Source organism: Ostrea edulis, chromosome 9 (genome assembly GCF_947568905.1).
Source record: "Ostrea edulis chromosome 9, xbOstEdul1.1, whole genome shotgun sequence".
Lineage (NCBI taxonomy): Eukaryota > Metazoa > Mollusca > Bivalvia > Ostreida > Ostreidae > Ostrea > Ostrea edulis.
The window spans coordinates 74,613,269-74,641,124 of NC_079172.1; the positions used below are offsets into that span (position 1 = coordinate 74,613,269).

The window sequence follows — 27,856 nt, forward strand, 5'->3', positions numbered from 1 at the left end:
TTAATTGAAGTTTGGAGAGAACTGTAGACAATATGCATTGAGAATTATCTAAGTTTGTCCTGTTTATTCAATGTATGTTTTAAGAAAAAAGTCCTGGCTGCCGCCAAACAGAGTGAATGTGGACAGCTATCGAAGTGGAGCAGGAGCCTGGTGAATCACCTATATTGGGTAGCAGCCTCTACACCTAATGGGGATGGGGACTTGATGTGGGCAAAGTGGGAATCCGTTGAAAACCATGTTCACAACAAGCCTGAGGGACACAATTACCTATTCCCATTGTGTGCCCATGGCATGCTTTATGGTGACGAACGAAAGAAGAAGTGGATAAAACCAGGTAGAACCACTTGTTAAAATTTTAGATCACCAAAGTTTACTCGAATGACCTATTGCAATTGGTCTGCGGTCGTCGTCGTTCGTCATGCGTTAACAATTGAACATTTTTTACTTCTTGATGTCTACCATTCCAATTCTTTTCAAATTTGGTATGTAGCATTTTTTTAACAAGGTGGACATAAATTGTAAATTTAAGGATTCCTGCACTCCTGGAGCCTTAGGGCGGGGCAAAAACTGTCCAAATTTGACAAATTTTCTTTATATCCACATGTGTGTGAGAAAGACTAAATACATAGTAATGTAGAACAAGAAGGCCTCTACCAAAATTGTAACTTTCATGATCCCCAGAGTAGGGGTTCTGACTGCAGGACAGGACCAAATTTGGTAAATAGAGTTTATGTGTGAAACATTTAAAAGACATCCTCTTTCATGCTATTGATACTAAATTGCAAATAACAGATATTTAGAATGATTGGGTAGCCCTTTCAGTTGTAAATTTGATGATTCCTAGGTCAGTGGTTCAGGCCCTAAGGTGGGGCCGTATAGTGAAAATGTATTACATCTTGGGAAATCTCCTCTACTCCCATATACATTCGCGAAAAACTTAATGCATGATTTTGATGTCTATGAAAATCTCTATCTAACTTGTGAAGTTTATGACTCCTGGCCCTTTGATGGGGTCAATATGGACATGCAGTGAAAATGTATTAAATCTTAGACATTCTTCTTCTCTACTTCCATACAGAACTAATAAAAACTAAATGCATGATTATGATGTCCATAAAGCTCTCTACCTGTATTGTGAAGTTCATGGGTTCAGGCACCCTGTATGGGCTATGATCCTTAGGTGACCCGTTAAGGCCTGTGGTCCTCTTGTTCTTTGCATAGGTCTGTTGATAATTAAACATTTTCCTTTGTCCACATTTTATTATGGTTTTTAAAAAAGTGTTGAGCCTTATTAAAAACTGCGAATGTTTATTGATTTCATTTTTACTCATTTTTTCTTATATCATTTTCAAAAAGGATCAACAGCAAGTGAGAAAATTAGTGACATCATCTTGTCCAATCAGATGAAAACGGACATTCCCAAGCTATCCCCATTGTACCAGACATCACAGATAGAGGCATGCCATAGTACTGTCAACCACATTGCCCCAAAATGGTGGCCTTTTCTTACTATGGCATGTACTGCAGGTATGTTTATGCTTCAGAAATTTCATGAATGTTCAATAACCTATGCTGCTTGTATTTTATATTTTATGTAAGGCCAGTTAAAATTAATTGATAGATCAACATCCCCACCCGCCCCTCAAAAAAGGAGTCGCCTCGCTTTTTTTATTTTCGCGAAAATTATAATTTCAAACAAACTTGCTTCCCAGTGACATGAGTGAATGATTAAAGTCACAGAATGTTGGTTTTGTATCTTCTACCAAGGATTCTTTGAATTTTAACTTGATTAACACTGTTTGTGATGTCTTTTGTCATTAATTTTATTTCTCGGGAAATATACATTAAAAAATAAAATCCTCCCACCTGCCCCATATTTTTGTGTTCCTGTATGATAACTACTAATTAAGTTGAATTGAGCTATGCATGTTTTAAAGTATGTAATTTTATAGCAATATTTTTTAAAGGTTGATCGTTGCTGCTCTCCATTTTAATAAAAATACTTCAAGAGTGCTTTCTTTAAACTGAAGTAAAATGTTTTACTTTGAGTCAAATTATGCTTACTCATTCTGGGTCTTGATATCCGTGATACTCCTCTGAGCTGAATGTCTCACGGATCTTTGTTACTGCACAGGAGGGGAGGGGAACTCGAACACTCTTTCCTAAGTAGCCCCAACACCAACGAGCTAATTGACGATATGCGGTATATCTGTTTCTCCTATGATAAAAATGTATAAATTGTTACACAACTGAATACACCACTTTTGTTGAATTCCTATTAATTATAGATAATAAAACATCATTCTTACTCGTTCATACTGTTCTGTATATCTCAATACTGAGAACGATACTGGTGGTGTGCAGTCTCCAGGACAAAGACGTCTAGACAAACAGTCTGGAATCCAGGATGTCTTGTAATGCAGGTTAAATCACCACTATAAGACTCATTTTTTTCGACAATCTGTGAAATGTCAGAGCAGCATTTGCTTTCTAAGGCTGTGGACATGGGTGTGCATGATCCACAATTACACTTAAAATTGTAATTGCATTATCAACATGTATTACTGAATCATTAGTTAATGAAGTATTTGCTATGAATAACTGCAATGAATTAATTTCCTGAAGACAAATAGAAAAGGAGGTAAAATATTACATGGCAACTTAATTCCATGATACCAGGTGCACCACTCTCTTTATTTAGCTATTTCCTTGATGTCAATACAACACATTGTAAACAAAAAAATAATTCTTAAACTGATCCTTCAGTATTTTGATTCAAAAGGGTCAGATGTTGAGGATTATTAAGTTGTTGAGCAACATGTATCCAATCATCAGAATAGAATAATTGTCAACAAGGATCAAAATAATAATGGATTGGCAGTAGAATTCCAAATTGTAAAGTCATCATACTTATCCACAGGGTTTTAACACAATATGAGCAAATGGGTACTATTATACTATATATACCCATTTGTTCATATTGTGTCAAAACCCTGTGTACTTATCTACATGTAAGTTTCAACGCACACAGGATAGTGGACAGTTAACAAAACAGAAGAAATTTTCTTTTCATTAACATTCTTAGAATGATTGACATTTTTTTTGTTATGAACTCTAATCAGGACAGTGTTGTGGTCACTTCAAAGTAAAAACACGTTCAAAAATTGACATGCGACTTCTTGGCTATGCCACTACAATTAAGAAATTCAATCTAAACTAACTTAATCAAGCTATTATAATTACGTTTATAATGAGAGCTAAATGAAGAAACTGTGCTGGACCTGATCAATGGCCAAACGTTTTCCAAAGCGTGGGTACAACTATTTTTTTCCTACACGCATAACCTGTGAAGTTATAAAGTTTTTATATATATCTATATATTTTATCAATTTAATTACATGTGTAACAAATAAAAGATAGGGAAAGTTGTACCAATCCGTATTTCCTAGTCGGAGCTGGTCGTCGACTTCGTCTTCGCTTAATCCATCCGATTCGCTAGGATCAGTCACTTCAGGTTCAAACCGATATGGGACTATGTCCTGCTGATGTTCCTCGTGTTCTTCTTCGAAGGATGATATCTCAAATGACATGTGTAGGTCAATATCGGACGAAGAATCCGAGGTTACGCTGTTATCGTTTAAAGTTGCCATTTCAAAGCTGATGTAAAATGACGTCACGCAAGTATTTTGCTAATAATAGTACAACCGGAAGTTGCCTTAATTGGTTTTAATCAGGTGCGAAAATCGACAACTTTTAACGGCAATAATTTCCTTATCGCCGCTATATTGACTGTAAAATTTTGGGATATTGACTTTCGTGTTATTCTACACCAATTAAACAAAATTTTGACTTTGACTTCACGGACTCTTTAAATGCCAATTACAAGTTACTAAGTCTTTGATTTTTATAAAAAACAAAATATAGACCTTTAATTGGTAAATTAAAAACTCCCTTTTACAATGCGATATTTCACAGAAATGTGTTTCACTTAGGCCTAACCTGAATGTAATATAGTCACATTCTGTTATTTATGATATTTTACTAAAGCAGAAAGCTGTATTTCTTATGTTATCCTTATTGCAAGAGTTATCGCCCTTGTCATTTTAAATTGCTTATTAGACATGCATAAATATTTCATGATGGTTAGTTTTGAATTAAAGTACATACAATTATAATCATTGTGTGTTTCTATAGTAGATTCTATAAAGATTTGCTAGTTTGGGTATGATTAGTATTTTGTTTTAATTTGTAAGTAATTGTACACTACAGATCATTATGATACTTCGGATATATAGGATTCTTCTACACGATATACTCGACAAAACTCGACAAACCCTGCAAGATACGTATACGTGCGGACTTCCCTACTTATATTGTACGTGAAGTCATAAGCGTGTGGTCATCCCTGCTTATTACTGTCAGGGTGTGGTCAAAGTCTGTCCTGGCTTTAGCTACAAGTGTGCGGACATTCCTGCTTGTTGCTGCTCAAGATCAGGTGTGAGGGCATCCCTGCATGTCTTGTGGTAGAGCTCTGGTGTGCGGATATTCCTTCCAGTGTCTCTGATTAGAACCGGTATTTATAGAGCGGTCTTTACTGCGCAAGGGCAGGTGTGAGGGCATCCCTGCTTGTCCTTGTGGAAGTGCTCTGATGTGGAATCCCCTGCCAGTGCACTTGTTCGCTACCAGTCAATAGTTTTTATATAGGCGCAGTGCAACTGATTAAGTCTGCACATTGTACATATTTGCAGCATCTCAGGGCTATCCCTTTCTATCACGGTTACGAGCCCGCGGAGGTTCAAAGGCGCTGACCTCCCTTGCACGTTACATAAAATTGGGTGGCAGCGGTGGGATTCCCTGAGGTAGCTGCACGATGGACGACATAGACAAGGAGCTTTCCATGATAGAAGAGAAGCTCGCGGAGCTGAAAGAGGAGAGCATAAGGAATAAGAGTTTCCAGTCGTCAACGCCTGTCACAACGCGCATGAAAGACAAAGTGAGAGACTCTGGCGTTGGTGCGTCCCGTTTCTGGGGAGAATTTCAACAGACAGAAGAAAATTCACCAAGCAGTGCGCCAGCCAAGCATGCGCAGACCCTTACAGAAAAGTATGTTGAGCAAACTATCATGGACTTGCATAGAGACGCTGGAGCACGACCCCTCGTTTACAGTGGTCGAGAATCTACTCCCAAAGTTGATCTGTATCAGGAAAAAGGAGAGGATGTGCTTAACGATAAACCTAGACTTAGACTTCCTCCCGAAGAACCTCACAGAGACGACCAAGACGATTCTCTTCCCCCTGGGATAACTAGAAGTAGGTTCAGAGTAAGATTCACCAGTCCCCATAGTGATGACAATGCGTTGGCGGATTTTCCAGTATCGAGACAAACCATGAAGCCAACAACGTATGATGGCAGTGGTCCATGGTTAGATAACCATGCGCACTTTGAAGCCTGTGCAGAGATAAGTGGATGGAAATACAACCAGACGGGATTGTATTTAGAAGTTTCCCTTAGAGGAAGTGCACAGGGTGTATTGGGTAACATGCCAAAGGGGGAAAACTCGATTATCAGACACTTGTAAAAGCCCTGGAATACCGAATTGCACCTTCAAGTCAAACAGAGCTATACAGGGTGCAGATGCGTGAGCGTTGCCAGAGGACAGGAGATCAGGGAGACACTGTCTAAAGACCAATTCGTAGATGCACTAGTTGACTCAGAAATGCGCATCCGCATTAAACAGGCACGTCCTAAAAAACCTTAATAACGCTATTCAGTTGGCTGTCGAATTAGAAGCTTACAACAGAGTTGAGAAAAAGAACTATACGCGTCCCACCACCGTTGAACCCGTGGATGGGAAAACAGCCTCGATGTTTGAAGAATTATGCACAACGAAATGAAGCTTCTCCCCAATCAAAACAAATATAATCGAATCAAACATTTCGGACACAGAAAATATGCTACTTTTGTCGAAAGCCAGGGCATATGCGGAAAGATTGTAGAGCTTATCAGGCGCAAAGGAAAGCTAAGAATCCATTTAAGTTCCCTACCACGGAACATCAACAAAATCGTGGTTGGAGAACTAAGGACTTCGACGCCAAGACTTCAAGCAGAAGTATAAAGACCGACGAGAACGCTTCCATAGGAACAAGTCCAGTCGGATTAAAAGCTGGTCTGTTCATTGAAATGGACGTCTGTGGTGTGAAGGCGAATCTATTGGTGGATACGGGTGCGACAGTGAGTCTAATCTCCACTGAACTGATGCGTAGAATTCCAGAGGAGAACCGACCTAGATTGAGCTCGTTCAGTCGAGATATACTGGATGCTGGTGGCAATTGTCTCCAGATAAGTGGCACGGGAACCTTTACAGCACAGATAGGTGCCTTCTCTTGGAAATTGGACGGTGTGGTTGCGGAACTGAGCAATGATGGAATCATTGGCTTTGATTTCATGGAAGAACATGGATGCACGATTGATGTGGCAAAGAAGAAAATCAGAGGAAAACAATATAACCTTACAAAAGAAGGGAGCTATGGGTGCTACCGAATTGTAGCGCTAAACGCTGACAATACCAACAAATCAAGAGGTAGTCATGAAGGGGAGAGAATGTGCACCAGAGGGTGAAAGCATTCCGCTGATTCATGGTCTGGTGGAATCAAATGAAAGGTTTGTGTCCACAGGTACCCTTGAAGGAAGGACCTTAGTCAAAGCAGATAGTGTGATACTAATTCGAGTATTAAATATGGGATCAGAAAGTCGAACCATTTACAGTGGCACTCATATTGCTGAAATGTCATCCGTCTGCGCAGTCCAGGCAGAGAGAAAGACAAAGAAAAGCTCTATGTTGCATGACAAACTTGAAGATCTCTTAAGGCGCAGTAGCACTGACCTCACAGAGGATCAGAAATCCAAAGTGCGGGAGTTTCTGCAACAATATTCTCATGCTTTTACACTAAGTAACTCTGATCTGGGTGCGACGAACGTGGTTGTTGAGCATGAGATAGATGTTGGCAACGCACACCCCATTAAGAAACCCTTGAGGCGCGTTCCTTGCCATGCTGCCGAGGAAATAGATAAACGTGTAAATGATATGCTGAAGGATAGAGTCATAGAGCGCTCTTCTAGTCCATGGGCAGCAGGGGTGGGTTTGGTACAAAAAAAGATGGCAGTACTCGTTTCTGTGTTGATTTCAGGAAATTGAATGGATTGACCATAAAAGACGCCTACCCATTGCCGCGTATCGATGATTCACTGGACAGTCTTTCTGGTAATGTATGGTTTTGAACACTGGACTTATGTTCGGGATACTGGCAGGTGTCCGTGAAGGAGGAAGACCGACCCATGACAGCATTTGTTACGCGCAAAGGCCTTTTTCAATTCCGTAAGATGCCATTTAGACTGAGCTGCACACCGGCTTCTTTCCAAAGGTTAATGGAGATCGTCATGGCTGGTCTTCAATGGGAGATTTGTCTAATCTATCCAGACGATGTAATTGTCGTCGGGAAAACATTTGAAGACATAATTGAACACCTATCGAAGGTGTTTGACCGCATTGTTGATGCCGGACTAAAATTGAAACCAAAGAAATGTGTCCTCTTTTCACGCAGAGTACTTTAGTTGGGCCATGTTATCACAGAAGACGGAATCTCCACCGATCCTGAGAAGGTAGAAACTGTCGGGAATTGGCCAGAGCCCTGTAATGTATCTGAGGCCCGCTCGTCCCTAGGTATTAGAAAAATTTGCCGAAAAAGCAAAACTCTTAAGTAAAGTGACGGAAAAGGGCAGCGCACTAGTCTGGACACAAGAGTGTCAAGATGCTTTCACCAGCCTCAAAACGCATTTGTGTAATGCGTCGATTTTAGCCATGCCAGAGTTCAATCAGCCTTTTATTCTGGACACAGACGCCAGCAATTTCGCAATAGGAGCTGTCCTGTCACAGTGAATATATGGAAAACGAATGCCCTATTGCATATGCCAGTCGAACTTTAACTAAAGCTGAGAGACAGTATTGTGTTACCAGAAAGGAACTTCTCGCAGTTGTGCACTTTTTTAAACACTTCAAACACTACCTATACGGTAAACGTTTTACACTGCGCACTGACCATGGATCCTTACGCTGGCTATTAAACTTCAAAAGCCCAGAGGGTCAAGTTGCACGCTGGATATAAACTTTAAGTGTGTTTGACATGATGATTGAACATCGCCCGGGTACCCAACATCGTAACTCAGTTGCTCTGAGTCGCATCCCATCCAAGCAATGTGTGTTTACGACGGACTGGGACAAACAAAGCCCTGGTAAGGTTGTTGAACAGGTTACCAAGGATGAATTAGGATCTTTACGCAGTCTTCAGGATGCTGATGCACAGATCAAGCGGTTGAAAGACTGGGTATTGGCGAACAAGCGACCGGAGTTCTCCGAATAAGTAGCGAGGACAGAGTAATGAAATCATTGTGGTCACAATTCAATTCTTTGGAACTGATGGAAGGCATATTATACCGAAGATGGGAAGGTCCAGAAAAGTTAAAGAAAATGCAAGCCATACTCCCAATGTCGGAAAGGCGAACAGCACTTATGATGAGCCACGACAACAAGTCAGCAGGACACCTCGGTGTGCGCAAGACCCTTGCAAAGATTCGACAGAGGTACTACTGGCCTGGGCTTCAAGATGATGTGAGGACGTACATTGCTGGTTGTGATAAGTGCAGTCGAAGTAAAGCTCCACTGAAAAACAAGAGATCCCCAATGAAGATTACTATATCTGGTGCTCCGATGGAGTGCATTGCCACAGACATTCTTGGAGAATTACCCGTAACAGCAAGAGGCAACATATATATCTTAGTTGTCGCAGATTGCTTTTCTAAATGGACGGAGTGCTTCCCAATGCGGAACATCGAGGCAGCAATCATGGCGCGCATTATCGTTGAGCAAGTCATCAAACGCTTTGGCATCCCGTATACTATCCATTCAGACCAGGGGACCCAATATGAGAGCCAGTTGTTCGCCGATATGTGCAAGCTACTTGGTATAAAGAAAACTAAGACCACACCATACCATCCCAAGTCAGATGGTATGGTTGAAAGATTTAACTAGACCCTCGCCAGCATGCTGCGTGCATACGTTGATGATGATCATCGGGACTGGGATATGCATTTACCGTACCTGATGATGGCGTACCGTTCTGCTGAACATGAAACACAGGCTGTACTCCTAATGTATTAATGTTTGGTCGAGAGATGGCTACTCCTCTAGACATCATGTATCAAATGCCCAGCGACCTCGACCAAGTTCCTCAAAATCAATGGGCCTGGGAATTAAAGGAGAAACTTCAAGATGCACACAACGCTGTTCGGGAGCATATTCATGGCGAAATGCATAGTCAGAAACGTTACCATGATGCCAAGCTGAATTGGGAAAAGTTAAGCAACGGTGATAAAGTGTATGTATTTTTCCCAACAAGAAAAATTGGTAACTTGTCGAAGCTGACTAGCTACTGGAGGGGCCCGTTTGAGATACTACGCCAGATATCTGACCCTCTGTACGAAGTAAACTGTGGTAGCCGTGGTAAGCCGCAGATAGTTCACGTTGATAGACTTCGTCTGCAAAAACCACAAGTTCTGTTCGGGGAGACTGAGAAAGAAGACGATGCAGTTTGTACAGAGAAGGCGGATGATACCAAATCAGTGTCCAAAGAACGAAAACACATGTCATACTGTCGATGAATATGAAAGTGGTCGTCGACGCAATCCTCCCCGCTGGCACGAAGACTACGTCTTATGATACACGTTTAACATGTTTGGCTCCATTTACCATTGTGTTAAATTAAAATATAGTATTTTGTTATGCGCAATGGTAAAGAAAGACTTGTTAAGAGAAAATGTTATATTTGCGCTCGGGATGACACGCACAAGCATATGCAGATGCGTGCTAAATTTCTTTTTCTTATTGCCTTTGCCAATCTGTGAAGTAAAATATTTATATTTTATTTTGCAGAATGGTTAACACAAAGTTCACTCAGGCTTTGGTTTCCATTGAAGTGATGATTTAGGAATCAAAATAGCTTGTTTAAGATATCTGTATTTTTTGTTTGTACATGTGAATTGTGTTTGCCATATACTGTTGTATGTTCTTTTATGGGAGGTCGCATAAAGCTGGGGTGGGGGGTGATGAAGCAGAAAGCTGTATTTCTTATGTTATCCTTATTGCGAGAGTTATCGCCCTTGTCATTTTAAATTGCTTATTAGACATGCTCAAATAATATTTCATGATGGTTAGTTTTGAATTAAAGTACATACAATTATAATCATTGTGTGTTTCTATAATAGATTCTATAAAGATTAGCCAGTTTGAGTATGATTAGTATTTTGTTTTAATTTTTAAGTAATTATACACTACGGATCATTATGGTACTTCGGATATATAGGATTCTTCTACATGATGTCTAAAACATCAGTTCTATAGGTAAAACTCGACAAACCCTGCAAGATACATATCAGTGTGCGGACTTCCCTACTTATACTGTACGTGTAAGTAGTAAGTGTGTGGTCATCCCTCCTTATTACTGTCAGAGTGTGTGGTCAAACCCTGCTCTGGTTTTGGAATCTGTTAGCTACAAGTGTGCGAACATCCCTGCTTGTTGCTGCGCAAGATCACGTGTGAGGGTATCCCTGCCTGTCTTGTGGTAGAGCTCTGGTGTGCAGACATCCCTGCCAGTGTCTCTGATTAGAACCGGTATTTATAGAGTGATAGGTGTGTGGTCATCCCTGCTCATCACTGCGGAAGGGCAGATGTGCGGGCATCCCTGCTTGTCCTTGTGGAAGTGCACTGGTGTGCGGAATTCCCTGCCAGTGCACTTGTTCGCTACCAGTCAATAGATCCTATATATAGGCGCAGTACAACTGATTAAAGTCTGCGTATTGTACCTATTTGCAGTATCTCAGGGCTATCCGTTTCAATCACGGGTACGAGCCCGCGGGGGTTCACAGGCAGTGACCTCCCTTGCACGTTACATTACAAATACAATTATACTGCGGTGCAGCTAACCACACCTGGTTTCCAAAGTTTATTGAGAAATGTGGTGAAAGGGTACAATACAAACAAATTACATAAAAATCAACTGACCCTGACGAATACCAAATGCGCACATCAGATAGATATGAAAACACTAAAATAGATCATCATTTAGGAACAAATGTGAAATTAATTGAACGGGCATGCACCAATGAGAAAATGTACACATAATACATGTAATTATACTGAGTAATTCCATATTGTTTGAAACCAATAGACAAGTGATTAATATATCTAACTACTTAGAAATTAAAGCTGACATGAATTAATAAATATAGTATAGGTAATGGTTATCTTCTAGCATCCGAGTAATATTCACATTATCAAATAGATAGGCGGTCCTTCTGTCACGAGTGTGCGGAACACACGAGTTAGAGAAGGACCGTCCATCTCTTTGATAATGTGAATTTTACGAGAATGCTAGAAGATAACCGACTTGTCACATATTTCAAAAGCTTCTCATTTTACATGTATTGAACCATACATTCAATACAATGGTAAATTGCCATATATATGTACCATCGTCGGACGATGCATGTGTATATAAAATTTAATACGCTTTACCCGTAAAACAGCAAAACTAACTTAACGAAAATTGATTATCCCTGTCAGTATCAATCACATATTGGTGGCTTCATAAATAATTTTTCAGGACTTTAATTCTATACATGTATTTGTTCAAATGTTTTAAGAACACATGTATAACACAGCTATTAAAGTAGGAAAAGGATTAAAGACTTGCATTAGCAAACTCTTTATAAAATGAGAGAGAGAGAGAGAGAGAGAGAGAGAGAGAGAGAGAGAGAGAGAGAGAGAGAGAGAGAAGTATTTAACATTACTGACTGAAAAAAAAACTGGTCACAGGTAAGTGTATATTTGTTACATAACATTTCCTGTCTGCTTCAACAGCCATCATCAATCGGCGCACGCTTTACCCGTAAAACAGGAAACCTAATTTAACGAAAACTGATTATCCCTGGCAGTATCTATCACATATTGGTGGCTGTATAACACAAATATTAAAGTGGGAAAATGATTAAAGACTTGCATTAGCAAACTCTTTATAAAATGAGAGAGAGAGAGAGAGAGAGAGAGAGAGAGAGAGAGAGAACTATTTAACATTACTGACTGCAAAAACGGTCACAGGTATGTGTCTACATGTATTTGTTACATAACACTTCTCGTCTGTTTCAACGCCCCAGACATCGATCGGCGCACGTTTTACCTGTGAAACAGCAAAAGTAACTTCACGAAAACTGAATTATCCCCGCCTTGTTTCTATTGTGTAATTCTGATGTTAGTTCCGCCCATACGATATCAAGGTGCGAGGAGCTCGTTTTATCACATATGCGATAAAAAACCCTGTTGATGATAACCAGATACAATACCTGAACAACAAAAGAAAATCACTGTAAATATGTGACAATTCTATATGTCCGCCATATTTCTCTGCTAATCCGCCATATTAGTTGGATATTCTATTGTTAAAGCCGACATGAATTAATAAATACGTACACATTTCTCATCTTATCCGCCATATTTCTTTCAGGTTGCCTAATTTACTCTACCCGTATATACCCCAAATGTGATTGTCACACCTGAGTGATTTTTCTAGGTGGACTTGACCAGTGCACATCTCCGATAGTAATATATAGGGAATGAGAAACAAATAAAATAACATTTTAAAACATTATGCTTTGCTCAAAATTACAAAATATTGATTGTATACTAATGCAACATTATGGAAGTTTAGATAAGTTAGACAAAAATGCAAAAAAAGCTTTTCTTGCATACTTGTAAGTGCATGCAAGTATTTGCATTTTCTAATAAAATAAATGCGGATAAATCATTTGCCAATTACATACTGATAGAATGGAATAGGCAAAGAGCATAAAATATATTATTTATATCAATTCTTGCAAAATAAAGGTGCATGCCATATGCATAATATGCAATGCACAAGGTATAATCGCCAAAAAAAGTATCAAATACGGGCGTCTATTCAACAGGTATCGGAGATGTGCACTTACCAAAAATATTAGATTCTCTTTATTCTGATATATCCACGAAACAAAATGATAAACTCCATTTGTATCTCGTTAGAACTTTACAACAAGTTGTCATTCCATTATACAGACTGAAACACACTTCCCCCGTGCCAAACAGTGCGTTTTCAATCAGGGGAGATGTCAGAGTCGAAAATTTTTCGTGTATTGAATGCTTGTCTGGTCGAGGTTTTTGCAGTTTATAGAAATCGGGAATCTAATATCTGGTTGGATATATTGCGTGCACAATTCAAAATTTCTCGATGATCATATACAAACTTGGATATACAAATAAGGGAATAATGATCGAAAATATACATCTGTGTGCAAATGCGTGTATTACATTTGCAATCCATAATAAACAGTTCATTACACAAAGACATATATGAAAGGAAATTTATAAACGAAAATATAGTTTTGATGTCTCTTGGCACCACATAATTCTTTACGGTCTCTGTATGTCCATATTCATTGAGAGAGAGAGAGAGAGAGAGAGAGAGAGAGAGTGACCGTCCTACTTCGATTTATAATATATCATTTCACAGAAGGAAAGAAAATTGATCACTTATATAAATGTAAGCTTTCAAGCATTAAAAATTTCCAGATATTTAAAAATTTGTGATTGACAATATATTGGAAACTTACAGGAGTTCATGCTTATAATTGAATTCATTACAAATTTTAAAAAAAAAATATTAGTTTGAACTGTGCATGTAGAAAATATTGACTTTGTATGTTAGAATAACGGGAAAAAAGTAAATTGTCAAGAAAAGTGGGGAAAGCAGACCAGCCTTCCTGCCCACCCCAACTCCCTGTTTTCGTGCCTGAAACATTTCAATTCGTGTTGAAAGAAAGGTGCATATCTACATTTCATTAAATTCCAAAGGAGCTCGAATTTATGTGTTCCCCATTTAATTATTTTGTATGCAAGATTCGTTCCCGAATTTAGAATCATGCTTTCAGTCAGAGCAGAAATGAATTCATGTTGAAGTTTATCTAGTTTGAATGCAAATGTTGGGTTCCTTCTTTTAATTTCGTCAGACTCATTAGAAACCCCTCTCCCAAACTCTGCAGCTTTGTTTTTATTGATATCTAAATCGGTATAAATGAATCCAGATATAAATTATATAATGTTTTTTCGTGATCATATAGATATTGATACTGATAATGAAAAAATAAAATGTTTATACTTTTGCCTTCTGCATATCCTACTAATGCATTACAGTATATTGACATTGTATCATATCAAATAAAAGATCAACACGAATTTTACTGATTTATGCATACTAACATCTTATCGAATACATTTGAATTTGAAATTTTTACGTACAGAGATATGGCCATTGCGCCAGATCTACGTAATAAAATATTTATGAATAAATTACACTCAAGCCTCAAAGTAATCATTATGGCATGTTACAGAAACGTTAAAACACAGAAATGCTATAGTCCTGCAATGCATGCATGCGATTTTTCTGAATACATGTATTTATGTATTCATGAATGAAGTTCCTACGCTTGAAAATATCTTGGTCTTTATGCATTTTGCTTTGTGATTTTGGTTTACCATTCCTTACACTGTGCAAATGAAGGAAAACTTGGTAAAGGGTGCAATTCTACATGCACCATACAATTAGTATACATGCATGTGTTGCAAAACAAAATGTACATGTAATAATATATCGTCATTTTTCATGGGGGGGGGGGGGGGGGGTACAACAGGGGAAAAATTGGATTCTTCAAAATTTCTTGCCATTCAAAATAATAATTAAAAAAGATGAACGAAAACAGCAATAAAATAAAACAAAACACCCAAACAAACCAAGATGTTTTGTCCGATGTTCAAAGTCCTAATGTGGGAGTGAAGGGTTAAAGAGTCTTTTACTTTGATTACCCCAATAATTTCCCCCTACACTTCATTTTCTTCAATCGTTGGGGGTCGGATGAGGTGGTTAGAGTCCTCTACTATTAGTGCCTCATATCTTCATTTTCTTAATTGGTGGTAGTGTGTGTTCTACTATTATATCAGAACTTTCAAGCTGGGGTAAGTGGGGGAGGGGTTGTCACTCAATGTATCTTTTATTTGCATTACAAACTAACAAAAATGGATATTGTTATTAAAGGTGGGTGACAGACATTCTTGTCCTCTCCCCTTGATGTTTGATAACGACGCATAATATGATAAACTCGATTATTACATTTTGCATTAGTACAATTTGCTTCGAGTTCGAAGCAGAATGTAATAACGCAAAATGGCATAGATATATAAGATCTATTGAGCGCCAAATTAGCATAAAATGAAGTAATTGAAAATAACATTATTTAAAAATATGTTTAATTTTTAATTAATGCGTGCTTTAAATGAATCAATTAAAATCTGTATTATCAATTAATGAGAGCAATATTGAGTTACTAGTACTGTTCTCTTTTTATTGAATTAACGATATCATTTGTAATAAGAGCAGATTATTACAAGATCATCGATGTTCTCTCTCTCTCTCTCTCTCTCTCTCTCTCTCTCGTCTTTATCTCTCGTTGTTATCTCTCTCTCTCTCTCCCTCTCATCCCATACACTCGTACAGTGTTGTATATGCAAATTTATGTACCTAAATGATTTCCTGATTTATACATCTGCAATACCCTGACCAGTAAATCATATGGTATAAGGATTCATGCACAATACAGGGTAAATATTCTACTCTGATACTTCCCCTGATTGAAGATAGCTGATCGGCACGGGGCTAAGTGTGTCGCAGTCTGTACAATGGACAATGTTGTTTACTGTTGGAATGCAAATGTAGTTTATCGTTTTGTTTCATGGATTATGCAAATAAAGGGAGTTTTACTGCTACTTAGAGTATTTTCGACAAATGTACACGTACATCTGCTATCCTTTACAGATATTACGAGTAGGCCCAGGTAAATAGTCGTCCGCATTCGATGCGTTTTCATGGCGAGCATACATGCCATTTTTATAAGTACAGTAGTATTTATGTCTTTGCCTTTTACTTGAAGTAATTGTGAATGGTATAGACTGTATACTCTTTGCTTATTCCATTTTATCAATAGATAAAAGATGAAATATTTCTCCGCATTTCTGTATAGTTTTGACATATTTTCTGCAAATGTACGCACGTTCACGTAAAGAAAAGGCATTCTATATATATTTATCCAAATATATATATTTAGAATGATTTACTACTGTACGATATGTTTATTATAATTTTGAGCACTGCGTGGTGTTCCAAAACGTGATTTCATTTCTTCTTGATGTCCTATAAATTAGTATCGGAGATGTAAGTGTTACCTGTAGAAACTAACCGCACACGTAAATCGAAGACACTGATGTAAAGTGAAGCGTAGCAAAGCTCGTCCCCTAATATACCATGCGAACCCCGATACATATAACAATAGAAATTCCAACTAATATGGCGGATTAGCAGAGAAATATGGCGGATTAGCAGAGAAATATGGCGGACATATAGAATTATACTATATTTATTAATTCATGTCAGCTTTGATAAGGGGACGAGTTTTGTTACGTTTCACTTCACATCAGTGTCTTCGATTTACATGTGCGGTTAGCTTCGACAGGTAACACGTACATCTCCGATACTAATTTATAGGACATCAAGAAGAAATGAAATCACGTTTTGGAACATCACGCAGTGCTCAAAATTATAATAAACATATCGTACAGTAGTAAATCATTTTAAAAGCTTTGGATAAATAAATATAGAATGCCTTTTCTTTATGTGAATGTGCGTACATTTGCAGCAAATATGTCAAAACTATACAAAAACGCGGAGAAATATTTCATCTATTATCTATTGATAAAATGGAATAAGCAAAGGATATACAATCTATACCATTCACAATTACTTCAAGTAAAAGGCAAATACATAAATACTACTTTACTTATAAACATGACATGTATGCTCGCCATGAAAATGCATCGAATGCGGACGACTATTTACCTGGGCCTACTCGTAATATCTGTAAAGGATAGCAGATGTACGTGTACATTTGTCGAAAATACTCTAAGTAGTAGTAAAACTCCCTTTATTTGCATAATCCATGAAACAAAACGATAAACTCCAGTTGCATTCCAACAGTAAATACCATTGTCCATTGAATAGACTGCGACATACTTAGCCCGTGCCGATCAGCTATCTTCAATTAGGGGAAGTATCAGAGTAGAATATTTACCCTGTATTGTGCATGAATCCTTATACCGTATGATTTACTTGTATTGCAGATTTATAAATCAGGGAATTATTTAGGTACATAAATTGTTGATGCATATATAATTTGCATATGCAACACTGTACGAGTGTATGGGATGAGAGAGAGAGAGAGAGAGAGAGAGAGAGAGAGAGAGACGATGATCTTGTAACAATCGCGCTCTTATTAAGACAAATGTTATCGTTAATTAAAAAAAGAGAACAGTACTAGTAACTCAATATTGCTCTCATTAATTGATAATACAGATTTATTCGATTCATTCAAAACACCCAATAATTTAAAAATTAAACATATTTTTAAATCATGTTATTTTCAATTACTTCATTTTATGCTAATTTGGCGCTCAATAGATCTTATATACATATGCAAGGTGAAGATAACGATCAGTGATCAATCTCATAACTCCTATAAGCAGTAGAAAATAGATAGTTGGGCAAACACGGACCCCTGGACACACCAGAGGTGGGATCAGGTGCCTAGGAGGAGTAAGCATCCTCTGTTGACCGGTCACACCCGCCGTGAGCCCCATATCCTGATCAGGTAAACGGAGTTATCCGCAGTCAAAATCAGTGTGCCAAGAACGGCTTAACAATCGGTATGAAACACGTCAGACAGCATTTGACCCAATGCGAGGTTGTATTGACGAACTAGATCGTTATAACGACCATAGAATTTGCGAAATGCTGTCTTCAATCGAGACTGTTGAAATCCCTGTACCATCAATTTGTTTGTCAGTAGCTTACTTCGATTTAAAGCTGACTATACCCAGAACAAGCTCTTGCATATCGAATCAGTTGAGATATATAAACACCATATGCAGGTGATAATGGAATATTGCTACATAAATGTGGGAAGTTGACGATGGAGAAGCTGAAATCATCCCGTTTGTCATATAGCTGAGTTGTTAGTTTTCCGTTAATGTCTACTTTCAATAAAATATCTAAGTATAAAGCAGAAGTGGACAACTCTGTGATGTCCTTTATTTCGAGCTCAGAGGGATATATCAAATCGACATATGAATGAAAGCTATCATTGTTAATAGACAAAATGTCATCGATCTATTCCATTTTGCGTTATTACATTCTGTGTTGAACTCGACGCAAATTGTACTAATGCAAAAAGTAATAATCGAGTTTATTATATTATACGTTGTTATCAAGCACATAGAATCAAGGGGCAGGAGTCTCTGTCCCCAACCTTTAATAACAATATCCATTTTTTGTTATTTTGTAATGCAAATAAAAGATATATTGGGTGACAACCCCTCCCCCCACATGACCCCAGCTTGAAAGTTCTGATATAATAGTAGAAGACACACACTACCACCAATTAAGAAAATGAAGATATTGTGAGACACTAATAGTAGAGGACTCTAACCACCCCATCCCACCCCCAACGATTGAAGAAAATAAAGTGTAGGAGGAAATTATTGAAGCAGTCAACGTAAAGGACGCTTTAACTCTTGACTCCCATATTAGGACTTTGAACATCGGACAAAACATCTTGGTTTATTTGGGGTTTTTTTTGTTTTAGTTTATTGCTGTTTTCGTTCATCTTTTTTAATTATTATATTGAATAGCAAGAAATTTTGAAGAATCCAATTTTCCATTATCCCCTGTTGTTACCCCCCCCCCCCCCCCCCCCCATGAAAAATGACGATACATGTCTGGTTATTACATGTACATTTTACTTTTCAACACATGCATGCATACTAATTTTATGCTGTAGAATTGTACCCTTTACCAAGTTTTTCTTCATTTACACAGTGTAAGGAATGGCAAACGAAATTCACAAAACAAAATGCATAAAGACCAAGATATTTTCAAGCGTAGGAACTTCATTCACGAATACATAAATACATGTATTCAGAAAAATCGCATGCATGCATTGCAGGACTACAGCCTTTGTTATCGGAACGTAACGGAACCAGGTAATGCTCGCAACTGCTATTTCAACTTCATAGTAACTTCACAGATTTCTAGTCCCTGTTTTGTAGGGTTTTTATTTGCCACTATCATTTATGCAGAAAATTGTACATTGAATCTGGGGTGTTTGTTGTTTTTTTTTGGAGGGGGGGGGAGCTTTGAATTTTTATTTGTTTGAATTAACAACTCCTTTTACTTTCAGATTGATAAACTAACAAGCGGAAGAAAATGAAAGCTTAAACAGAAACAGGGGAGAACCATGTTGCAATAAATTACAAAATTTACGAAACCCCTCCCCCAAACAAGAGAGATAATTCCGTGTCTTAAGATACATATACGATTAAATAAAATGAAAATCATTCAATTACAACAGACTACTTGCAGGTGCAACGCTTCAAATTCGACGTTTCGTTCCGTTCCGCTAAATACTAATTTCCATACGAAAATTGGGATTTAGCAAAACGGAACGGAACGAGATCATGCTTGCAATTATTTCAACTTCTTAGTTACCTCGCAAATTTGGTGTCCCTTTATTGTGGGAGCTTTATTTGCCACTATTATTTATCCACAGAATTGTACATTGACCCTGATTTAAAAAAAATTATTTATTTATTTATTTCTATTTTTTATTCTTTTGAAAAAATTAACAACTCCTCCTTTTTTCAGATTAATCAACTAATAAACAGAAGAAAAGGAAGGCTTTAACAGAAACAAGGGCAGGGAGGGATCTTTATTGTGCTACACCTGCTGTGACACGGGACCTCGGTTTTTGCGGTCTCATCCGAAGGACCACCCCCATTTACTCGCCTTTTACGAAAAACAAGGGGTACTGAGGACCTATTCTAACGCGGATCCCACGGGACGTATATCAGTAATAAATGCATATTATCAAAAATTAAACATAGTTTATACAGTAACTACAGATATTAACACTGAAGAAAAGCTCATACGATTGGATACAATTGTATATAAAAACTAAAACTTTAATGCCCGGTATTTTATTTTTACAACCCTCTACTTTTCATAAGCCCACATGAGTATACACAATTATGTATGTAACTAGAACTTTAAAGTCGGGTATTTCATTTTAAAACCCTTTACTTTTTACAGGTATCCACAATCGGTTTCATTCCGTTCCTCAAAATACCAAAAGCCGTTATAATATTTATTGATATAATATACAGTAAATAAAACTTGGTTATTAGGAAGTCACTTGGACCTCCAAATCAAATGTTCTTTATGTAACATAAATGACCTCTCTCCGTTTGGAATTAGATAATGATTTTACGTTACGAATGCAGTTGAAGGATTTAGTTTTTAAGAGTTAGAACTAACATTACATGACACAATTATGCAGTATGTTACTTTTGATAAAGGATACAAAATGAATGCAAAAGGGACCGGGGGGGGGGGGGGGGGGGGGTTAAAACAATTAGCTGGGTAAAGTAAATATATTTATTAATAGTTAATCATATAATCATATAAACTTGTATTAACACATTTTTATGGGATGCTGGAGGGGGGGGGGGGGTGGTGGGAGGGGACACATTTAATTACGAGGCAATGCAGTTTGTCATTTTCATTATTTTTAATTAATAATGATATTGCTTATGTTTTTATTGTGACCCTCACGGAAAATGCTACCAATTTGGAAACAAAAAAATTTCAAAGACGATTGGAATCACTGAAATAACATGTTTTTACAATATTTACATAATACAGGACCTAGAAAAAGTTTTTGATACACACGTACTTCATTTTCTGTACATGTGTAACTGTTTGTAAAACACTATGCCTCTTGTGGCAACAAAGAAATAGTAAACATTCATCCATACATTCAGATCTTAAATTAATTCAATTTAGATTGCGGCGTTTGAATTCTTTTTGAAAATGAAAATTTTGATACAAGATGTTTATTTACTGTTAAATAATGCAGTGGTGGGACAAGAGGGTGGTGGTGGTGGTGCCATCCCCCATTTGGCAGTTCTTATGTAACAAATATGGGGATTTGGGTTGCAATTTTGATAATTTTAATTTACACACATACCTATTTTAGGGGGATAGTATAAATTACACTTGCCCTCCCCCCCCACCTTTGCAAATTTTCTTGATCCACCCTGCAATACTTTTAATGATATTCACTTGATGTATATGTTTGTTACAAATGCTGTTATATACATCATTTCCTTCAGAAGTATCAATGTGTTGGTGGCTGTTATGAAGAGAATGGGCCCATTTTAACAACTTCTAGGATGGGCAGTACAAGGGTTCATACCAGTGATCAATTTCTCATGACTCTTATGAAGTTGCACCAAAATCTAAATCTACATTTAGCAGGCCAGAGGGTTCAATGCCGAATTTACCTCTGAAAGAATCGCAATGGATACAACAAACATAACACTGGATTTAACTTTAAAATTGAATAACTAGTCATTATCTGACAGCAACTACATTGTGTAAAATTTGTCACACAGCAAAGGCTATCACTTGTGCAGCACAATTGTTCTGAATTATATCCTGGATCCACCTCTGGTGGTGACATTGTTGATCACTGAGGTGTATTGGAGATGTTGAAGCCAGATGATATATGATTCTGGCTAATAAAGGATTTGATATATTTGATAAACTTTAATCAGGAGTGGCATTGACCATATCACCTTCTCTATCATCAAAATCTCATTTCAGTAAGGATGAAGCACAGCTGTTACCAGGACGAGTCAAATGCATGTGGAGTGTGCAATTGAATAATAAAAACATCCATATTCTAAATCATATACCTTCACAATACACACATATATATCTGTCCACTAAGATTTTCAACTCTGTGTGACTCTTGTACATTTGCAAATCCTCTACTGAAGGAAATAGCTGATATGAATTCCACAATTTATTAAATCTTACATTTGGACTTAGATACTATAAATGTACAACTTCTTACTCATATTATTCTGTATTGTCAAGTTGTATTAAATGCATTCAAGTAAATGATAAAGTGAACATTTATTTAAGGTTACTAGTCAAAGCAATTATTACAATGGTGATTCATGCACATCTTTACACTGATCATTTGTTACAGCAAAAACAAAATAAAACTAATGAAAGACATTTGAATTTTCACAAGTCTGTCTAGTTGGTTATTGCAGAGAGGGCACAAAGGCTCAATCATGTATGCCAAGTATAATTTCCATAATTCATCTCGAAGGATGTGAATCAATTCCATGTTCATTGGTGTTCAAACTATAAAATCACAAGTGGTGCCTGTGAGGTAAAGCTGATGGAGAACTTGATGCCAATGACCATGGCTCTCTTTGAGCTGCAGCGCAACTTCCGGGTTGCACTCTGAAATTTTACCCCCAAATTTTTTTTAAAAAAAGACTGACATCCACTATGTCTATATATTCTTTGATAAAAATACCAATGCTAGATAATTCTTATTTGGATCATTCAACATTTTCTTATAGCATAATAAAATATATTTACTTACACCGCTGTCTGATAGAATTTGTAAAGAAAAACTTTCTAATGATATCTGCATTTATTTAGTAAAAAAATCCCTATTTGTTTGCACAGACATCCTTTGCTGTTGCAGAGAAAGGACGTTTTTAGAATTTCCATATTGTCTGAAGATGCATTCATTTTTAGTGGACCTTTATATTTTGGAATCACCTGAATTAACACGAATACCAGTATTCATTACAGAATGAATATCATTTCATATTGATAGCTTGAGAGCATATTGATACATGTACCTCTTTATATTTCTAGAACAATTATATGTACGGTTCCTCTTATAGTTATCTGTATAGTTCTTCTTATAGTTTTCTGAATAGTGTCTCTTATAGATATCTGTATAGTTCCTCTTATAGTTATCTGTATAGTTCCTATTATAGTTATATGTATAGTTCCTCTTATAGTTATTTGTATTGTTCCTCTTATAGTTATCTGTATAGTTCCTCTTATAGTTATCTGCGTAGTTCCTCTTATAGTTATCTGTATAATTCCTCTTATAGTTATCTGTATATTTCCTCTTATAGTTATTTGTATAGTTCCTCTTATAGTTATCTGTATAGTTCCTCTATAGTTATATGTTCCTGTTATAGTTATCTGTATAATTCCTCTTATAGTTATCTGTATAATTCCTCTTATAGTTATCTGCGTAGTTCCTCTTATAGTTATCTGTATAATTCCTCTTATAGTTATCTGTATACTTTCTCTTATAGTTATCTGTATAGTTCCTCTTATAGTTATCTGTGTAGTTCCTCTTATAGTTATATGTGTAGTTCCTATGATAGTTATCTGTATAGTTCCTCTTATAGTTATCTGTGTAGTTCCTCTTATAATTATGGTATGGAGGAGGAAGAGTGAGCAAAAGGAGAATATGAACTTTGTGAATTTTAAAAAGAAGAAAAGATTCAACATCGATGTGACCAGTGCCATTGTTGTATATGCTACAAAAATAATTAATAGTATGCTTATGCACCAGTAGGAAAGTAAACATACCCGTGTTCGTGGATTGATGTATATTGTTTAAGGTGCCCTCGACCTCCGGTTGGATTCACTGTAAATTGTACGAAAATGTTTTACACCTGGGTCAGATTAACATTATTAAATGATAAGGAAGTATATTGTATAAAATACCAAGGCTATCCGACAAATCATATAGAAAAAGTTTTCATCATGCAGCTACTTAACACCCTCAATCCCTATAAGACCTGTCATAACTTTATGGACAACAACTGGATTCTCCTGTCCCGACACAATGCACACTTAAATAAGATATCATTTTTGAATGTTATTGAGATATGACATGAAGTTGATCACGTGATCAAATCCTATAACGCCCGAAGACGTTATAGTTGATTTAATCACGTACCAACGCCACGTCATATAAGGAAAAAAACATCGTCAAATGTAAACAAAGTTTCAAGCCTATCGGATAGGCCATAGAGTAGAAGTGTTCATAAGATGTTTTACATCATCCACCCCTCTTAGACCCACTATAACTTTTTGGAAAATAATTGGATCCTCACGTCCTGACAATATGCATATCTTCAAATGACAATGTTAAAGCATTAAGTTTCAAGTCTATCTAGGCTAGATTTTCTTAAAAGTAGGTCAAAGGTTAAGGTCACAATGTCAGTAACTTTGAAACAAAAATAAAGGCCTTTCCACAAGGGATAAAGATATGAATTATAAGAACTGTATCACTCACCATTCAAAAGTTAGGAGCAAGGTTCAAGTTTCAGGCAGAGAGGACAAAACAATGTAACCCCCCCCCCCAATTTTTAGTTACAGTGACATAATAAAAACTTAAATCCACAGAGCTTAGAAACATTTGCATTTTGATATGATTTAGTGTCATCCTACTAATCTTTTTAAAAAAAAATTGTTTTCATTAATTTCCAATATATTCCATATCAAAACTTGATCTCATATTATGGCTCCACCCTTCATCTGAGGCCTCTGAATCGAACAAACTTGAATTAACACTACCGGAAGATCCTTGCATTTTAATATGAGTAAATCATGCCCCCCCCCCCCCCCCTGTTCTTGAAATTTTCAAAGATGTTTTCCTATTCACTAGTATTCCCGTATAAAACTTTAATCCCTTATTGTGGCCCTATCCTACTCCCAATATTTGTGATTTGAACATACTTCAATCTGCACAACTTGGAGATGCTTGCGTATTAATGAGTATTTTTATTGAAAAGGATATGTTTCCTGTACATCCCCATGTAAAATATTGATCCCTTATTGTGGCCTCACCCTACCCCCGGGTATCACAATTCAAACATATTTGAATCTGTACTACCTGGGAATGTTTGCAAGTAAAATGAGCATTCATGACCCTGCTGTTTTTGATAAGAAAATCTTTAAAGATTTATTCTATACATTCTCACAAAAAACTTTGATACCCTGTTATGGCGCCAACCTATCCACTGGGTACCACAATAGTGAGCAAATTTGATTCTGTACAACCCGAGAATGCTTTCATATAGATAATATGAGTAATCATGGCCCTGTTGTTCTCCAAGAGATGATTTATAAAGATTTATTCTATATACATGTCCCCTTTTAAAACTTTGATCCCCTACTGTGGTTCCATCCTATCTCCGGGGGGGGGGGGGGGGGGGGCCTATGATTTGAATAATTTTGCGCTTTATAAATGAATAAAATAATGATAATAAGATAAAATAATAAACTTCAACTTACACTACCTAGGTATCATACATATTAATATGAGTATTCATAGCCCTGCTGCAAGAGTTTTTAAAGATTTTCCTATGCATTCCTATGTAAAAATTTTGATCCCTTATTGTGGCCTGACCCTACCCCTAGGGACCAAATTTTGAATCTGCACTACCCGTGAATGCTTGCATAATGATGATACAAGTAATCATGGCCCTGTTGTTCTTGAGAAGAAATTCATCAAATATCCATTATATATATCACCATGGAAAATATTGATCCCCTATTTAGTCTCACCCTACCCCCAGGGGGGCCAAGATTTGAAGAAATCTGAATATACTCTATGTTAGGAAGCTTTCAAGTAAATTCCAACTTTTCTAGTCGAGTGGTTCTTTAAATGACCCAACCCTATTTTTTGTTTTTTCATGATTATCTCCAATTTGAACAAACTTGAATCTTCTTCACCGAAGGGCAATTTATGCCAAGTTTGGTGAAATTGAACCGGTTGTTCATTTTAAAAGACGCCACAAGTTTTTAACTACTTCATGATTATCTCCACTCCAGAAATGGTGTGGCACTTCATTTAATAAACTTAAATCGTCTTCATTCAAACATGCTTTGTGGCAAGCTTAGCTGAAATTTTCCTTGTATTTCTGGTAAAGAAGTCGTAAATTTGAAAGTGTACGGACGGACACCGGACAAAAAGTAATCAGAATAGCTCATTGAGCTTTTAGCTTTTATATGAGCTAAAACAAAACTGGATAAACTGTTCGAAAATGTATGCTACACATTTTTTTTTTACACTGTATTGATGTGTAGAATTGTATATATTTACTGTCATGCTCAACATGCTGATTGTATTGACTACCTCCCTCTATATTTACATTTTCAATATCTTTACCAACTGCCATTTCCTCATGAATGCAATGCAGATTTGAATAATACGCGGATGCCTTTTGATAAATATAGTAAGTCTGTTTAACGGCTAGAATCCTGAAAGAAATGAAAGTGGAATGTAAAATTAATAGAACGAATGCATTTCAATTTTTAAAATACATGAGGGCATGAACTGCAACGCCTCATGCCAGTATATTTTTCATAAAGTATTTTTGAAAATGGAATTTATTTCTTAAAAAACAAAATTTGTGTTTCTTGATATTTAGATTGTTTGTATAACCCTATTTAAAAATTCTTTTTATAGATGATTTTAAAGTTTTATTTGCTAAAATTTCGTAGTTTTGTTCACATTGAAATATGTAAATACAAGTACATGTATACAAAGAACCTTCTTTTAACTGTATAACAATTTGAAAATAATTCATCATGAACTAGTTGGCATATTTGTGATTCCATCCTCTGATGTTTTTTCCTGATATCTTGCTGCTATTTAGTTGATACACAAGTGTTGTTATTTACTACATATTACGATTAGATACATTTAACATTTTCATGTAAAACTTGCTTGTATATCTATTTTTGTGCCTCTTTATACAACACTGTACAAGCATACGACCGTAGTTTATGCTACGGTCATCATAAAATGACAGCTGGCTATTTTACATTCACGAATCTAAATAATTGTCTATCTAGCTATCAATGTGTTTTACGAGCACCCCTTTTCGTAGACAACGAGAAGATCACTGGATCAGGACCCTAGGCACAGCATTTCCATATGGATGCAATGATAATGTATATGATGTGGGAAATTTGACTAGTCCACAAGGAAATAACGTTAATGTGATGGGACTCTTTCCCAATACCCAAAGACGAAAAAACGCAGTCACGGACATCGTTCATATAAAAGACCAAGTATAAATGATGTCACGATTGATTCACTTTTGCCTCACGTCAACAGACAATTGGGTCCACATCATATGCTAGAGTTCCTCATTGACAATATATTAGTGGTCTTTGGTGATCAGGTCTTCCAACAGTCTGTTGGAATTCCCATGGGCACGAATTGTGCTCCTTTGTTAGCTGACCTGTTTTTATATTCATATGAAGCAGAATTTATTAAAAAACTTCTACGTGAGAAGAAAAAATCTCTCGCTGTGACCTTCAATTCGACTTTTAGATATATCGATGACGTTTTGTGTATTAACAATGATAGCTTTCATTCATATGTTGATTTGATATATCCCTGTGAGCTCGAAATAAAGGACACCACAGAGTCGTCCACTTCTGCTTCATACTTAGATATTTTATTGAAAGTATACATTAACGACAAACTAACAACTCAACTGTATGACAAACGGGATGATTTCAGCTTCTCCATCGTCAACTTCCCACATTTATGTAGCAATATTCCATTATCACCTGTATATGGTGTTTATATATCTCAACTGATTCGATATGCAAGAGCTTGTTCTGGGTATAGTCAGTTTTTAAAT

General features: G+C 36.8%; 1 long non-coding RNA gene across 1 annotated transcript; it reads left to right on the forward strand.

Moving 5' to 3' along the window:
- The first annotated feature begins 1,383 nt into the window (after positions 1-1,383).
- LOC125659943 (uncharacterized) lies at positions 1,384-22,374 on the forward strand. Its single transcript, XR_008798907.1, has 3 exons — positions 1,384-1,527; positions 19,944-20,148; positions 21,470-22,374. It is a non-coding gene; the product is annotated as an uncharacterized LOC125659943 (long non-coding RNA).
- Positions 22,375-27,856: the final 5,482 nt, after the last annotated feature.